General features: G+C 39.4%; 1 long non-coding RNA gene across 1 annotated transcript; it reads right to left on the bottom strand.

Annotated features, from left to right (window-relative positions):
• Window positions 1-478: 478 nt before the first annotated feature.
• LOC119885018 lies at window positions 479-3,824 on the bottom strand. Its single transcript, XR_005441146.1, has 2 exons — window positions 3,690-3,824; window positions 479-1,191 (listed from the first exon to the last, which is right to left on the bottom strand). It is a non-coding gene; the product is annotated as an uncharacterized LOC119885018 (long non-coding RNA).
• Window positions 3,825-5,455: the final 1,631 nt, after the last annotated feature.

Raw genomic sequence — 5,455 nt, 5'->3', positions numbered from 1 at the left:
AACAGTTCTTTTTCGGTAGATGTTGCAGTTTTCAAGGCCTCTGACAGTCTGACCATTTGTAATGTTGATCATGGTGAGACAGAAGCGCTTCCTTGGTGATGTCTCTGTCAGCACTCGGTCACATGTGAGAGCATTTTGGCTGAAGTTCATTTTCACAGTGAAGCCTTCTTGACCTTTTAAACTTTGTGCTGTTAGGTTCACAGTCTTTAAGGTGGTGTTGTCCTCTTTATGATTCGACTGTAGATGGTAGATGTGGTCTGACTCGCTATGTCCTCAGCGTTGGGAAGATGCTGACGTCAGTGGAGGTGGGCTTGGGCCTGTGATGCATCAGGTTGGCACGCCTCTCTGTGGAACGCCTCCTGTATCACTGTTCGTTTGTGGCCCTCCCTTTCTTCCTCACAGTCAGATTCTGCTGTGTCCATTTTGAAGCTGCTCTCTCGCCTTCTTCATGAAACTTCAGAGCTGCCATCTTGTCCACTGTAGCTCTGTCTCGCTGTCGTCATGTCTCATGGTTTGTTGTGCTCTGCAGGTATCTTGGTCTGTAGGCAGATCTTTTGTCTTTCTGAGATCTGTGCTATGACGAACTTTTCACTTTGTTTGGGAGTTGTTATTCTTTCTATTCATATCTAGCTCTCGTCTCCTCCCTATCTAATATAGCCTCTCTTTTTCCATCTCTCCTTTATATCTGAACTCAACCCTTTAAAGACCCTAATTCTTTTTTCTTCTTCTTCTGCCTGTACTGGCCCTTGACTGCACTTACTTATATCTTTCTTCCACTTGCTCTATACGTTTCTTCATCTGGGGGTATATCTATTTAGACCTTATCTAACAGGATGGGGTCTTTCATTATTCTGTCTCTGTGACTACTTTTCCTTCACTAAAGGCTATATAGTATGTCAATATTATCTAACTGTTGGTCAAACTGTTTCTCCATATTTTCCCTTCATTCTAAGCTTTCTCTATCTCTTATCTGACGTCTTTTATTTTATCTTTAACTACTTAGTTTTGCTGTTACCACATATGTTGTTGCCACAGCTCCCTCCTTTGACCACCTTTGCAGCTAATATTTCTTTTTTCTGCTCTTTACCATTTAATTTCACCTGCTGTGTGCCTCCCAGGACAGCCATCGCACACTCACTGCGAGCAAACACTTACTCTCTGGAAACTTTGGAATTTGGACGGCCTTCATGCCTCGAAAAGGAAAAAGACAGTTAATTGTAAAGCCACACAACCAAGAAACTAGAATGAAACAATTCATTGAAAGAAACTCAGGCAGCTCCCCTTTGTTTTTATATCAAAGAGCTATTCAACTGAAAAATCATCAAAGTAGTGTTTACTAAAAATAACTAACTTCAGTGAAACTAACAACTATTAAAATATCAAATTCATTTTCTCACATCTAATACAAAATTGATGGCTCTCAATCCCTTCTCTAACTTAAATCCTTCATAGATAACACCTCACATTGCTGCCTATCAATCTGTACCTCTATGTTCCAATAAATTGGCAAACTTTATCAGATGTCATCATTTTTCTAGTTTTGTTCCTTCTCCTCGACCAAAAAGTGTCTTCAGCCTGTTATTCTGAACTAAATTTCCTTTATTATCATAATACTTCAGTAGGCTGTTTCAACTACACTTTTCCTTTCTGTATCCAGCAGTCATTGCCATTCTTTTACTAATCTGCTCACTGTCAAGCTGTTATTGGTTCAAAAACTTTTATAACTTCTGTTATTATTAACTAATGAGTAACTTGCTATAATGTGCTGTTGTTATCCTAGAAAGGTGCAACAGATCACAAAACTCTCATAACTTTTGGTTTAGGGCTGAACTGCTCTCTTTTCTCTCTCTCAGTCTGCTGTCCTCCCCCACATGGACACACTCACACTCACTCACACAGACACAGACACAGCTGCACCTCAGCTCCTGCTCTGTGCCTCTCTGTTAGCGTGAGCAAACTCCTTTTTTCTCTTTTCTCTTCCAATCTCCATTATTCGGGCGTGGACTGCCACTTCAGAACTTTATTTTGCACATAGCTTTATCACAATTCAATCTGAGACTGCATCAAAGCCGTCTTTTACACTATACTAGTCCACATTCACTATTTCATCAATATATATTCATATATTTATTACTTTATAACTCCTTCCATCAACTTCTTATACTTATTTATATCACCATATCAACTCTATTCATCTGTTATCCTTAAGCTTTATGTTAGTTTAATATTAGATCAGTTATTCAACTGTCATTATTTTATACTTTTTATCTAATGGTCTTAAACATGAGGCTTCAAGACTCAAACTATTAGTATTATTATTTTAGGCCTTGGTAACATTTATATGCACTTTTTCTTAACACACAGCTATCAACTATTTTCAGCAATATTTACATGCACGTGCGCCTTCTGACTCCTATCTCCTGCCGGCTTCTGACTTTATGTACATTACCTAGGCTTTCAGCTGAATAGTCTGATCCACTTCCTCAACACAGACTTAATTTACACTGCCTAGGTTTATTTCCAAATTAATTAGCCTGATTCACTTCCTCGACACAGACTCAATTTACTCCGCCTAGGTTTATTTCCAAATTGGTGGACCTGATTCACTTCCTCAACACAGGCCCAATTTACACATAAATATAGCCTCTCAATTCACTTCCTCAACATGAGGGCTTAGACAGAAATGATTCACTTCCTCAACACAAAATCTGTCTTTATAAATCGCTACTCAATTCACTTCCTCAACATGAGCACGTAACACTTCTTTAAGCACACTTTATTCTCCTATCCTGCCGCAGTCCTATTTAGGCTCCTAGCGGTAACGTGCTATAGTACATCCGCCCGTTCAGTCCGAACCTACCATCGAAGAGCCCCAACACTCAGTTGAAATCCTGCGATATAAGCTCGCGGTAGCCACGTGATGACTATTTTATTAGCCTATTTTTGCCCATGCAGCCCCGAGCCAGTAAGTGGAGCGCCCCAGCACTCAGCTGTGACCCTACAACTCTCCGATCCGGCGGTATCCGCAAAAATGCTTAAATTCTTATCTCTTCATCAGCTCATTACGCCTATGCAGTCCTGTTCTGATTGGATCGAAGCTCCCCGACATTAAGTCGAAGCGTTGCGATTCTTAAAAAAACAGCGGTATTCACGATAATGGCTTTTTAAATTCTTATCTCTTCATCAGCTCACCACGCCTATGCAGTCCTGTTCTGATTGGATCGAAGCTCCCCGACATTAAGTCGAAGCGCTGCGATTCTTAAAAACAGCGGTATTCACGATGATGGCTGGAAAACACTTATTTTACTTACCCTTAAAAGCAAACAATTAAACACAAAAAGCGCATCTATTCTACTAGCATTACACACTTTGACATAGACATATTCCGCACCATGGTTCACACACACACACATGCAAATTTAGCTGCTATTGCATTTTGCCTGCATTTAGATTTGCACCGACTCTTACCCTCCAGCGTTACTTTCTTTCTTTATTTAGTTTCAATTCACCATTAAAATCCAAATTTCGTCTTTTAGTAAAATATTTTATACTTAATTTACTGCTTTTGCACTCAAAATTTATTCTAGGTTCAAGATTGAGGAGACTTTAAGATTCACACCTGGGCGGAAAATCCCGTATTCAGACACAGTTAAAATGCAGAATTTTGGTTAAACAGGTATTCTGCTTACCTTTTCTATGTGGCCACGTGTCTCAGATACAGGCTGTCCGTCCCGGTCAGAAACTCTCGGCCTCTGGACTCAATCTCCTGGCTGGCCTCGCCAATTGTCGGGTCGGAAATAAGGACCGGCCGGGCCAGTAAAAGACCTGGTCCTACCCTAACCAACGTAATAAACTCAATAAAATTACTCTATTAGATTTCTTCTTTAGTCAAAAGACGGCGTAGTCAAAAACTTCACTGGAGACGGTCAAGAGTCGGTGCAAAAGAGTTTATTCCAATAAAGGACAGATAAACCCGAGCAACATCCCTGCAGGTCTCAGGATGGAACCGAGTTGGTGGTCAGCGAACATCGCCTTATATTCACCTTAAGCTCCACCTTGTCCCTCCCTTCAGGTGGGCGTTACATCTTAACTCCTCCTTATCTCCTCCTTCTAGGTGGGCGTTACATCTTAACTCCTCCTTATCTCCTCCTTCTAGGTGGGCGTTACTCCTTAACTCCACCTATGGTGTTCGCTGACCATTCCTCCCCTTTGGTGGATTTCTTATCCTCTACTGCCATCTAGTGGCCTTTTTCTTGTACTGTTTTACCAAATTAACCCTTTCATTAATGTTACAATTTCCACTTTTTAACTATTATTACATGTAATTATTGTTACCATTTATCTCTCTTTATATTTTTACATTACTGGATTAGAAATCCACCAATATGTTTCAACTTCAGTCCCACTGTATTTTTTAAAAGTTATACAGGCATAGTTTGACACCATTAAAACTTAAACACTTACAATCGTATTTTTTAAAAGAATTGATAAGGAATAACATATTTCATACATGTATAACGTGATTCAATGAACAATTACATGATTTAGCAATGCCAACCATGAGAGTGCTTTGTCTCATACAAGTTAACTTTCAGCAGCGCAGAGCTTGGTTGCATGCAGTACCTAGCCGTACCAGTTGCCATAAATCATAACATGTCATGATCTCATTCTTGGCTTCAGTTCGCGATGATCTCAGCCCTGGCGTACGTGACTTTCTGCATGTGCCTTGCTTCTAATGAGTGGGTTACGGTTGGCTAGGTTTTGCCTGCGCGGCCTGAGCAGCTTCTCTGCTCATGTAGGCACATTAAAAAGCACACGTTCACAGAGAATAAGAATAATATATGATAAACACACAGCGTATAAGAATAAAATATGAGTTTGAACACACTCATTAAACACTCAGTAGTTAAACACTCAGTAGTTAAACTTTACACTATAAAATAACACTTTAAATGATGACGATGTAGACCACCATTGCTCTAGTAATTAATGATAACAATTTAGGCTATAATGCTCCAAAATAATTCACAACATCTGTGTACAAAAAGTATTTGTAGTATTTCTTAGTTTTATGCATATTTGTCACACTTTAATGTTTTAATAATATTAGACAAACATAACCAAATACAAGATCCAGTTTTTAAAACCTGCTGAAACAAGACATCACTAAATATAACTTTTAGTCTACTGACAAAGTTAAGAAGGCTAAAATATCTCAAAAAGCAGACTGAAAATCACAATATATGATTAGAATTAATATATGTTTATAGTTATTTATAGATATAGAATAATAATGATCATGACTTCTCAGATTTGACCAGCTGATGTCCAGCTGATCTCTGATGAAGGCGCCCAGTCACCTGCTGAATAGTTCGCTGCCCAAACGTATGTTTTCCGCTAGGGGTCACGAGAACACTGCACCACAGAGCAGAAAACATACCAACAAGCGCCCAAG

The sequence above is a fragment of the Micropterus salmoides genome, unplaced genomic scaffold (genome assembly GCF_014851395.1).
Source record: "Micropterus salmoides isolate LMB-PRFRI ecotype aquatic unplaced genomic scaffold, ASM1485139v1 Ms_hic_scaffold_3861, whole genome shotgun sequence".
NCBI lineage: Eukaryota > Metazoa > Chordata > Actinopteri > Centrarchiformes > Centrarchidae > Micropterus > Micropterus salmoides.
Note: the sequence above shows the minus strand (reverse complement) of the source record. Positions and strands in the feature narration are given on the sequence as shown.